The sequence below is a fragment of the Vombatus ursinus genome, unplaced genomic scaffold, assembly GCF_900497805.2.
Source record: "Vombatus ursinus unplaced genomic scaffold, bare-nosed wombat genome assembly UNPS02014802.1, whole genome shotgun sequence".
Lineage (NCBI taxonomy): Eukaryota > Metazoa > Chordata > Mammalia > Diprotodontia > Vombatidae > Vombatus > Vombatus ursinus.
This window is the reverse complement of record NW_020954580.1, coordinates 15,986,813-15,999,732: the sequence shown is the minus strand read 5'-3', so window position 1 is coordinate 15,999,732 and position 12,920 is coordinate 15,986,813. Positions and strand designations below refer to the sequence as shown.

At 36.7% G+C, this 12,920-nt stretch overlaps 1 protein-coding gene across 3 annotated transcripts in view; it reads left to right on the top strand.

The window, feature by feature from the left end:
- MAP2 (microtubule associated protein 2) overlaps nt 1–12,920 on the top strand; it is a 376,564-nt gene that overhangs the window by 79,818 nt on the left and 283,826 nt on the right. For all 3 annotated transcript variants that reach the window (XM_027873756.1, XM_027873755.1, XM_027873754.1), the window contains exon 2: nt 12,383–12,432. The gene's annotated coding sequence lies outside the window, so the exon portion shown is untranslated. The remainder of the gene's footprint in view (nt 1–12,382; nt 12,433–12,920) is intronic.

Genomic DNA, 12,920 nt, shown 5'->3' with positions numbered 1-12,920 from the left:
GCTAAGCAGTGGCCTATATGCCTATTGTCAGAAGACCAATTTAGCTAAGTGTGGAAAGGCTAATAATCATCAGAAGGTTGGGTAATGATATTGTTTTTCTTTTTTAATCACACAAAGTTCTAAGCTTAAAAGCAGTCTACTAAAGAATAGAAAGGTTGTGGAAGGAGTAACCACACTAATAAATCCCAGATTCTTGAAGTACCACACTAAGGAGTGTTAAAGGGAGAATGTTTGATTGAATACGGGAAAATGTTGGTTGTGGTATTACTCTCTGATGCAATGTAGGAAAATCAACGTTGCCTGTTACTGATATGAAATGGATAAAACTGTCGATTGTTAATAGTAGCAAGGTACCTTCAATGTAAATAAAGTTCTAGTAAATCTTAATTTTAAAATTATGTTTATTTTTGAAAGTTTCCATAAGTTTCTCTGGGCTTGAAATCCAAATATCAGTGACTATGTTCAATGCAATCTGCTTAGCACAGGGATCAATTTATCATTTATTATCAATATGAAATTCTTTGATCTAAATTTTGAACCTGAAAGTAAAACACCTTGAGTAAAATAGATAGTTTTTCCAGAATTTTGAAAATATGCTTGAGTTCCCTGCATAAACCAAGAGACCATCACCTCTTGACTGGACTATTTCAGCAGTCTTCTAATTGGTGTCCCATCTTCATGTCTTTTCCCTTTCCAATCCATCTCCCACCTAGTTGCCAAAGTGATTTCCTAAATTGAAGGCCTGACCATGTGACTATCCCATATTCAATGAGATCCAGTGACCTATTAGTCAGTCCATAAACATTTAATAAGCACCTACTGTGTGTTAGGCACTGTGCTAAGTCCTGGAAATAGAAATAAAGACAAAGGTAGTCCTTAATGGAGGAGACAACATGAAAACAAATATATACAGAAAAGTTAAATATATAATAAATTAGAATAATCGGAACAGCTAGGTGGCACAGTGGATAGAGCACCGGCCCTGAAGTCAGGAGGACCTGAGTTCAAATCCAGCCTCAGACCAAACACTTGACATGTACTAGCTGTGTGACCTTGGGCAAGTCACTTAACCCCAATTGCCTCACTAAAAAAAAAAAAGAAATTTTAAAAAAAAGAAATAATCAACAGAGGAAAGGCACTAACGTTAAGAGAGTTTGGGAAAGGATTCCTATAGAAGGTTGGATTTAGCTGGGATTTGAAGGAAGCCAGAGAAACCAAGAGGCAGAAATGAGGAAGCAGAGCATTCCAGACGTGTGGTATAGCCATTGAAAATGCCCAAAATTGGGAGATGGAGTATCTTCTATGAAAAACAGCAAGGAGGCCATTTAGCAAACAAAGTGATTTTCTAAATCTAAGATCTGACCATGTCAGCACCCTATCTTCTCCTCCTCCCTACTCCCACTCAGAGAGCTCTAGCAGCTCCTGAGATCCTTCAGGATCAAATATAAAATTTTTCCTTTAAAGCCCTTCACAACCTATCCCCACTCCTACCTTTCCCATCTTACATTTTACTACACTCTGCACACTCTGTGATCTTAGTGTTTCAATAGCAAACCAACACTCCATTCTTTAACTCCATATCTTTGCCCTGGTTCTCTCCATACCTGGGATGTTCTCTCCACTTACCACTCACTGTCTCTTCAACTTCCCTGACTTCCTTCAAGACTTAGCTCAAATCCCATCTCCTTCAAAAGGCCTTTCCCAATCCCTCCAGCTACTTTGTGCCTCTCTCTCTCTTAGACTACCTTCAATCTACTCTGGATATATCTTGTGTCTACATAGCTATAGGTTTTTTCTCCACCATTGGTTTATAAGCTCCTTGAAGGCAGGGACAGTGCTTCTGCCTTCCTTTGTATCTACAGCACTTAGTGCAGCCTGGCACATAGTAAGCACTTAATAGATGTTTGTTGAATGACTAATTTTATTAATTTATTATTATTAATAATTATTATTACTGTATTAACCTCATACAACACTCCTTCACTTACTAATTTGTCTGCTCCAAGTTGTATATTTCCTTCTAGCAAATGCATTCAGCAAAACTGAATGTAGCTCATATTCTATTGTTCAACTGTTAGCAACACAATTACAGAGCTTCTCATATTAGAAATGTCCTGCAAGACTGATCTATAAATCCCTTTTGGAAGGATCTTGGAAGGTTTTAATGCAATTTTACTAGTATCATTAGGAAATATCACTAGAAACCACAGGAGAAATTTTTTTCTTTCGTGTCCTATACTACAGTCTATAGCTTCTGCTAAGGTTCCTAAAGAATATGATTGCTATCTACTATTTGGTACTATTTCTAAATGAATAAATTTGAAGGTGACTAGTAGGATTCCCTAGAACATCTACAGAATTAGGAAGAAAGACCAATGAAAGCATAAAAAGAGAAATAAAAGACAGAAATAGAGTCTTATATTTGTTATTGATGGGCAGGTTGATATAGTGGATGGAACCCTTAGAATAAGGAAGATTTGGGATCAGGTCCTGTCCCTAACATATTCTACATATCTGATGCTAGGCAAGTGACAGCCTCTCAGTGACCCAGGTACCAATCCCAGACTTAAAGTTGCATAGAGAATATTAATCTGAATTAATGAGATTTTCCTCATCCAAAGTTCTCTGTATCATTGAAAGCACTGGTCCTGTTCCCCCTCCTGAACAATGAATTCTTCTGAAATAAGGAAAAAGAAAGAAAAGATTCCAAAGTTGTATATAGCATTTCATTCCTTTGGTAGAGCATTGTACTATGAAAACAAAATTGGTTTTAAGTGGTTGTGATGATTTTTTATTCCTCTTAGAGCACTATATTTGCCCTATGAGACTCAGAGATTATCAATGGATAAATGCTTTTAGTCCCATTTACTACATTTGGTGGTAATGTTTTTTTTTCTCTGGGTTGTGACAATATATTAATGAAATAGTAACTTCTTCATAATGAACATTTACTCTTCAAGTCTCCATTTTTAATTTAAGCAATTGCTTTAGCTGCTAAGTTGGATCATTAGAAATCATGAACTTTATGAGTTAGGGATCCTGACAGGTGTCATTGCATATAGGCATCTCCTTCAGATCCTAGGATGTTATTATAACAGAATCTGAAGAAAACCAAAGGATGATTTATTTTGAGAAAGATGGGTTCCTTCTACTGGGCACTCATGATAGTCTATCAGCAGCTGATATCATGGGGGTAGTAGATTTTGAATGTGGAAAAGACATTTGTGGTCATCTAGATTAAATCTAATTTTGCAGATGAGGAAACAGATCAAGAGAGATTAAGCCCAATGGTTATGCTGTCTATAGGGTGCAAACAGAATCCAAAGTCAGGCCTTTTGACTCCAAATCCATTCATCTTTTCACAGCATTGCAATAGTTTCTTAAAAGTTTCTGAAGTTCTTGTAAAAGTCAGAATCATGTTTAAAAGTACAAAATTTAGAGTTGGCAAGGATCTTTGAAATAATCTAATTAGTCAAAACTCATATTACAAATGAAGAACCAGAGGCACAAAGAGTAAAGTAACGCCCAAAATCCCATTGAAGGTCTGGAATCCCAGCCTTCACTACCCTTGCTCTACAACTCACCCCAGGAGAACATTAGGAGAGCTCACTTAAGGAGGATCATTACAACACTTTGCTAGGTCTATCCAGCACGTTAAGTGCAAAGGGATGGGCCCAATTCTACACTGAGAAAGCTAAACTGACTTCCCTGGATTGTCCCCAACCCTGTGCTTAACTATTGGGATGAGTACTGGGCAGACTTTCAAGCCTTATAAAAGGCCTTAAAAACTACTTAGGGGCAGGCTAATCTCTCGGTGTTCTTTAAGGAAGATATAGGAAACACCTTTTTTTTTTGGTTTGTTCGTTTTGTTTTTTAGAGCCATTCTTCTAATTCAAGTAGAAAAAAAACCCCAACAAATTAGACATCATACCTAACAAAAAAGCAACTTTAGTTGATTTGAATTTTAAATTGGATTCTTTGTGCTTCATGCTCTATCATTTGGGCTACTAATATTGTACACATCTATAATCTGATAATTGAATGTTATTGAACAATTTAATTGTAATTTTGAGGGGAGGAGAATAAATCTAGAAAACCCATTTAATAAACTAAAATTGTGAAAAATGTTTTTCCCCTAGGATTTTCCCTTAGAAACTTAATAAAATAAATATCATTAACCTTTTTCAGTCTCCTGATTGTTTTTTTTCCTGTAAGGTATAGAAACTAATAACAACTTATGCACAGTGGAAGAGTTTACATATTTTAATTGTCCTACTAAAAGATGGTTTATGAAATGTAGACATGTAATCCTTTTCTGAATGAAAGAATCAGGAGAAATCTGCAAGGATTTACTAAACACATGCTTTTCTGATTTTTTTTTTAACCCTGTAGTGGGAAGAAAAGCAAGTGACATGACAGGAGATCAAATGATGACAATTTAGATATGCTGCTGTGTTAAGCTGCCCCCAAGCAGGAGACCTTTCTACTGAATGGAATCTATTTAGATTTATGTTTAAGGTATTGTTAAGATGGGAGCACAAAAGTCTTGACCTATGTGTTTGAAATGACAGATGTTCATTGCGGAGAGAGAGCCTGAGGTCAACCTAAATCTTCAATGTTTCTGGACCTTTTCTTTGATTAATAAGTTAGCTAGAAAAAACACACGGTGCTATTTGCATAGCAGCTGTTCCTGGTGCTGCATCTGGAAGTGCCTTCTAAAATAGAAGAAAAATAAAACAACTACCATAGGCCTTTGGGCTTGCAAAAGCAGAAAGGGACCATCTCTTTTCCCTTAAAATTTTGTTTCCAATAAATGCCTTTGATAAATGGAAGAAGTGGCAAAGATGAACTTTTCTTATTATCATTATAATGTGGAAACATGCCTGGTTTCCTTTTATTTGATAAAGCAACATGGAAGCGTATCTCTAACAATCCCTATTCATTCTTCTTTACTGGCTAGTTGTCATGGAGCTCACATCCATGCTAGATTTAATTTAGTTTTTAATGCATTTTTAAAAATGTGTATGGTTTATGTGATGTGTAAAAATGAAATAAAAAGCTATTTTGGCTATGCCAGAGGGCTTGAGGTAATAGGAATAGCTGATGTTTATTTACATAGTACTTTAATGGATCACAGGATCATAGCTTTAAAGTTGGAAGGGACCTTAGAGGTCATCTAATCCAAGCCTCTTATTTTAATGATTAGGACACTGAAGCCTAGGTAGAAAGCATTTATTAAGTGCTCGTTGTGTGCCAGACACTCTGCTAAGTGCCAGGAATACAAAGACAAGCAGAAAGAAAGGCAGCCCCCACCCTTTGGGAGCTTACATTCTAATATGTGGGGAGGGAGTCAACATATAAAAGAGAACTGAAAAGCTGGGTAGCAGAAAAGTAACTGTGTGGTAGAAGATGGAAGGATCTGGAGAGTTGGGACAGAGCCAAATGAGGAATGAGCATGGCTGGCTTGGGCTAGGAGGAGAAACTCAATAATTATAAGAGAGGGGTATAGTCATCTTCCAGGGTGAGAAGGGGCAGAAGTGTAGACAAAAATGACTTGCTCAGGATCACAGGTCAACAGCTTTTTTTTTTAATTTAATTTTATGGAGCTTGACCTGTGATTCATTAGTGTAGGGACCTTCTGAATAAAAACTTCTTCTATCTTAAAAACCTCTACTATAATTTAGTCTTAGGGCTTCCTGGGATACTGAAAGTTTGACTTGTCCATAGTCAAACAGTTGTGTAACTGTGAGGGGCAGGATTGTAACTCCTGTCTTTCTAATTCCAAGCCCAGCCTTCTATCTGCTTTGCCACCCAGGCTTTCTACTGTCCTTCCAACCATAATGTAATTCTATAAGGAAGTTAACAACACCCTTAATAACATCTAGACTTTGACATAATTTAAAACTTCCTTTTTGATTGTGGGCATGGTCATGAGTATGCATATAGAGTTATGGGGGAAAGATTTCTATTTAAAAGAACATTTACAAAATGAATTATACTTATTTTATTATTATGCCAAGGTAGTCTTAGCAGTAGTAAAGAGGTTCAAGCCCCAGTGTGGCAGGCAATTAAAATAAATGATATATTCAGTACCCTCAGTTTGTGAATTGATTTTGTGTCACTTGAATTATTATTAGGTATAGAAGAGATGGATTACTATTGGTCACATTATTCTCAAATGAGGTATATTTGAATGATGTTGTCAATAATTCCTGTTATAGCAAACCTGTTTAGTTTATCCTGTGGCTAGAACAGATGCTTTCTTAGATTCAAACACTAGATTTATGCCAGCATATGGAATCCTTGAATCAGAAGGCTTTGTGTGGTACAAAAGATCTGGTTAGTTTTGAGGTTAGAGGGAGAGGGAGGTATTTCTTAGCTCTCTGGCTTTTAATGCTGACACAACTTCCAGTGTGTTAGAATAAACTTCTCTTGTGAGGACATCTTATAAAATTCAAAAAAGTAAAGTTTTATTGCCAAAATGAAGAAAATGAAATAAGTCTCAAAACTGAGCTCATTGAAAGGAAAGAGGTCCTCCTGTGAGTGAGCCCTCCTCTAAAGACCAGTAAAGAGTCTTAGTCATAGTTTTGGAGTTTAAAGGGAGCTTAGAGGTCATCTAGAGCAGTGATCTCCAAACTTTATCACATACCCTTAAAAGTAAAGGAAAAAATGAGCTTATATCCCCAACATATGCAGATTTATAAATTATAAGTTAATTGTTCATAAATAAAATAATATCAAATGTCTTACATTATAATGGGGCAGACAGCATGTACACAAATAGGTACACACAAGATACATGTATAGTAAATACAATGTAACCTGAAAGGGAAGGTAAAAGGATATGGGGAACAAGGAAAGACCATGCAAGTAAGACTCAGCTGAGTCCTTTGGTGTTTTTTTTGTTTGTTTGTTTGTTTTGTTTAGGCAATCAGGGTTAAGTGACTTGCCCAGGGTCACACGGCTAGTAAGTGCCAAGTGTCTGAGGCCAGATTTGAACTCAGATCCTCCTGACTCCAAGGCCAGAGCTCTATCCACTGTACCACCTAACTGCCCCTCAGATGAGTCTTGAAGAAAGCCAAGGATTCCAAGAGGCAGAAGTAAAGAGAGAGAGTATTCCAGGCTGCACAATAGCCAGTGCTCTCAAGATAAGAGATACAGTGTTGTATGTGAGGAACAGGAAATAGGCCAGTATAGCTGAACCATAAAGAATGTGGAAGGGAGTAATATGTAAAAAGACTGAAAATATAGGACAAGACAAGTTTTAAAGAGCATTGAATGCCAAGCAGAGAAGTTCTATTTTTTTCCTTGAGGCAATAGGAAGCCACTGGATTTATTGAATAGAATGACCTGATCAGACCTATACTTTAGGAAATGACAAATGGAATTATTTTGAGGATGTATTGGAGTGAGGAAAGATTTAAGGCCAGGAGCTCAATTAGGAAACTATTTTAATGATCTAGGTTGAGAGGTGAGCTGTAGTTGTATGAATGGGGAGGAGAGGAAGTGTACAAAAGATGTTGAAGAGAAGGACATCACAAGATTTGGGCAGCTGGTTGGCTATGTGGGGCGAGCAGTACATAATGAGGGTGACATAAAGAATGACACTGGGATTGGGAGCCTAGGTGCCTGGAAGGCTAGTGGTGCCCTGGGCAGAAAGATAGCAATTCAGAAGAGGGATAGGTTTGGGGGTAAAGACAATGAGGTCTGTTTCAAACATGTTCATTTTAAGATGACATCCAATTTGAATCATCGTCCTAAAGGCAATTGGTGATGCAGGCCTGGAGGTCAGGACTAGGACTGGATATAGATATGGAAAGAAACTACATAGAAGCGATAATTGAATCTTGATTGTTAATGAGACCACCAAGTAAAGATAACAAATAAAAAAGAGAAGAGGGCCCAGGATAGAGCCTGAGGTAAACCCACAGTTAATGAGTGAAACATGGATAATGATTCAGCAAAAAAAGACCAATGGTCAGATGGGTAGAAAGAGACCGAAGAGAAAACTGTGTGCTAGGAAGGTCAAAAGGGAAGAGAATATCCAGGAATAGCTTGTAGTCAGCAATGTCAGATACTATAAGTGGTCAAGGCCTGAGAAAAGGCCATTAGACTTTGCAATTAAAAGATTATTGGCAACTTTGGAGAGAGGAGATTACATAGCTTATAAGAGAGAGAGAGAGAGGAAGAAGTGAAGGCAATTAATTTAGGTAATTTTCTCAAGGCATTTAGCTGAGAAAGGAAGGAGAGATATAACTAGCAGGGATGGCAGGATTTAGCAAAGATTTCTAATTTTTAAAGCTGGGGAAGACTTGGTGGTGTTTGTAAGCAGCTGGGAAGAAACTAGTATATAGGAAGGTATTGAAGATTAGAGATGAGAGAGGTGATAGTGGGGACAATCTTTTGGAGAACATGGAAGGACATAGGATTAAAGGGGTACATGAAGGGGATTTGACTTTGGCAAGGGGAGGAGTCACCTCATAATCATAGCCTGGATTAAAGGAGGAGACAGCAGAGAATAACAGAGAAATATGAGATGAAGTGTAGGGAATCACTTTCTTTTCACTGAAATATAAATAAAGATACTCAACTGAGAGGGAGGGGAGGGGATGCCATGGGAGGTTTGAAATAAAGTACTTGAATTGCCTAAGGTCACACAGGTAGCAAGTGGCATAGTTAGGACTTGTACTTAGGGTTTGGAGTTTTATACTCAATGGTCTGATCCATTATATCACATTGCCATATAGTCTGATTGTGCAGGGTTCCTAACATTGAATATCACAGATGCTCAGTAGAGGGCTCCTCCTTTGATCCATTGTAGTTATGGTTGGTGGAATCCAGCAGCCTCACTCTTAGTTATAGCTCTTCATGTTGTCCTATGTAATTCATTGCAGATGTGTTTGTCACTCTTTTTTACTACTCCTAAAACTACTAGCAAATGACATCCAATGTTGCCTTCTTATGGTTCCTCTTGCCAAATGGACCAGGGTAATTCTTCATTCCCTATACCAAATTATTCTTTGTCATGGGTAGCCATATTACCATTTCAGAAAGAAATATTCTAAAACTTCTACGAGTCCTTTCTGCTTATAACACAGAACAAAACAAAGAAATATAATTTGTGGAGCTTCTCTTTATGCCATTCCTGCCAATTTTTTTTTTTTTTTTTTGCCTCACAAAAATTCACCTAGGGATTGGGAACATTCTGCCACCCTCATCTCCAGTTGGGCCCCAGTGGATCTCCAGGGAGTAGCTATGTATTATTGCTCAAATTATCCTAGATGATAATCCACTACACCTAGGATGAAGGGGTTTGGGGGGAGGATTGCTATACTTTCCTGGTTACTTTGTTCACCAGGAAAGGAAAGGCAAAGGTAGTACAAGTCTTAAATATATAGTCACCTGGTTGCACATTGCCTATCTCTCATGTCTATATTCACTCTCCATAAATTTACTTCCATTGCTGGATCTGAGTAGCAAACTATTTCTGGAATGAGCCATCATTTGCTGGTTAATGCAAGAAGCTATGTGACCCAACATGTCTTCCTTTCCAGTTCATTTCTCCCCCAGCCCCTTGTAAGGGACAATTCTTAATTAGCAACAAGAAGGATATTAAGACTATTGCAAATGTATATGTGTATACATACACACATATATATAGATAGAGATATATACATATAAGTAGACCTCTCTCTCTCTCTCTGCCTCTTTTTCTCCCTCTCCTTCTTTTTCCTTTGTCCTTCATTACTCATCACTAATTTAATTCCATCCAATTTCTTTTTTACATGTCTACATACTCCTTTAATCTCCATCTTTCATTCTCCTTACAATTCTTGCTAAGTTGCTTCAGGAAAACATGTCTTCTGTCTCTTATCCCCTGTTTTTCTGCTATCTCTTTTCCCTTTTCTCCTCCCATTCTTCATTCTATCTGTGTAGCCAAAAGGGGCATGAATCATAACTGATAAATGTAAAATTATATTTGTGATACACCAGTATTATGGAAAAGAAAATCATTAAGTTCAAAGTAAATTTGGACATATAGAACCACTGACAACAGTAGACTCACTTAATGTTTTGTTTTCTTCTGTTTTTCATTGAAGGTGTACATTATTTTAACCATGTCTTGGTAGAAGAGGCATTTGTGGGCTATCCTTGGAACTTAAGCTAATTTTTATGACTTATTTTTTCACATTGGCAAATAGATCCCAAGTCCAAAATATCAGTCTGACCAATGCAATCTCTTTAAACTGGGGACTTCTTGTAATTACAAGTTCCTTATATGAAATTAAACGTCTCCATGATACTTGTATGTTGTCTTTATCTGCTGTATGTTGTCTTTATCTGCTAACCAGCAGAAGGGCATGCCTAACTTCCATAATGGGTGTGTGTGTGTGTGTGTGTGTGTGTGTGTGTGTAGGGAGAGATAAATGAGAGCCTCATTTCACTTGACAGTGTCTCTCAATAAAATGTAGTGATCTGTTTTAAGCTGCAAGATGTTAATGGAGATTAATAGGCCGCTTAGATTTTCATGATGGAAGATGATATTTGACTTCAGTTTTATTAAAACAGATTTGCTAATCCAAATTAAACACTGGCCATCTCAAGGTCAGTGGTAATGTGAAAAAAAAACCATGAAGCTTGTCTATAAATGTACTCAGAACAGATCAAAAATTCAAACATCTACCATTTTTCATTTTTTAAAGTCAAAACTTCTTTCAAGAGAAATGCTAATCTACTAAATACAGAATTCCTAAGAACATTTATTTTTTTGATGGCATATTAGAACACAGAACACAAGCATTAGGACTGACTTCATTTAAAAAACATTACATATATATGTATATATATACATATAATATACACATGTATATATACATATACATATGCATACATGTGTATGTGTGTGTGTGTGTGTGTGTGTGTGTGGGTATGGAAAAATCCAAACAAATCTAATTTTAGGCACAAACTCTAGATTTCCAAAGGCAGTCTGGAAAGAATATAAGCTTGAAAGTTCTATAGCTCTACAATTGTTGAATAAATACACGCTATAGTAGAAAAAGCTTTTGCTTGGGATTCAAGAACCCTGAGTTTTAGGCCTTCTTTTGCCATTAACTTACTCTGATGCCTTGAGCAAACAAGTTAACCTGTTAGGGGACTCAGTTTTCTGTAAATTTCTGTAATTAATTTCTGTAAATTAATAATTGGGATGGTTGATTTTCAGGATCCCTTAGCACTTTGTCATTCATTATAACATTTTTACTTTGTAAAATTAAATCAGTTATTTCCTACCAGATGTAATGAGGCTATCCCTCTTTCATTCAACATTCAATGAGCATCTTTTAAATGCCTTCTAGGTGGAAGGGCATAAGCATTTATATAGTGCCTATTTTATGCCAGGCACTGCACTAGCAAATGAGACTGTATTTGACCTCAGATCTTCCTTACTCTAGGCCCAGTGCTCTATCCTGTGCTATCTATCTATCTTCAAAGGCTACAGAGACAGAATGACAAAATCCTTACCCTCAATGAGTTTACATTTCACTGGGAAAATGAAACATTGACATCGCTGTGAGTGCAAGAAAATTTGAGGGGAGGTTGAGTACTAATAACTTCTTGGTAGATCAAGAAAGGCTTCAAATAGGAGACGTTGCCTGACTTAAGCCTTGAAAGAAAGGAGTGTATTCTAGATATTAGGAACAATCATGCAAAAACATAGGGAGGGGAAATGTAATCCTGAGTTCAGAGAATAACAAATCAGCCATTTTGCCTAGAACATAAAGTGAGTGAAGAGGAGTTATATGAAATAACTACAACTGAGTTTAAAAGTGTTTGAAATTTCTAATTTAATTTGCATTTTGTCCTAGAGCCAATAGTGAGCCACCAAAGATTCTTGAACAGGGTTGTGATATGGTCAGAACTGTGATATAGGAAGATAACATTGATAATTCCATAGAGAATGGGTTAGAGAGGGGAGAGATAAGGCAAAACCAACTAGGAAGCTGTTGTACTAGTCCAGATGTATGGTGATAAGGGCTTGACTTCCTAGGGTGGTTGCCTTGGGAATGGTGAGAAGAGGTTGGATGTGAGAGATGTTGGGGAGGTAGAATGCATACCTCTTGGCCATTGGCTAGATGGTGGAAATGATAGAAAGTACAAAATTGAACATACCTTTGAGGTTGGTAACCTGTAAGTATTGGAACGTTGGTTGTACCCTCATCAGAGGCACTTTAACAAAAGGAGAAAGTTGATGATATAGTATAGTAATCCTATTTCAGAAATTGTCTGGCTATTCCTTATTATCTGTGTTAAATATTGCATATAGATTCTGAATATTTTTCCTTTGACTAATTGAATTAACAGGGTTTTTTATGTTTTCTTTTAGATTTCATTAATCTGATCCAGGGTCCCCTGTGATTGCCAGCTGAAACAGAGGTAGGTAATCTTTATAGTTTAATCCATAATTAAATGGAAAATAACACAAATCACATAATTGGTCATTAGAAATTCTAAATATTGGAGGATTCTTTTCATAAGTGATAAAAAGCTGGGCTTAGGAATGAGAGGCAGAACCCTTCTTGGCTTATGACTGTTGCTGATAGATTTATACATTAAGGGTGTACATATGCTTATTTTCATAGCTCATAAATCCTCATACAGTAAATATTTTTGCTTTACATACTGTATTAACCATTATATATTGTAGTTATGAAAAGATCAGTTTTGGTGATAACATATATGGGAATATCTTCTGTTTTCTGTGAAGATAAAGATGTATACCTAGCATTCTAGGAGAAAGAAATTGAAAGATTGTTTACTGAAAGAGAAAACATCACCTTTTTGAAATTACCAAGTATCTTACATAGTTGTTTCTCTTTCTTATGTATGGAAGTTGTAGTCAGTCAGTTAGTAAACATTTATTA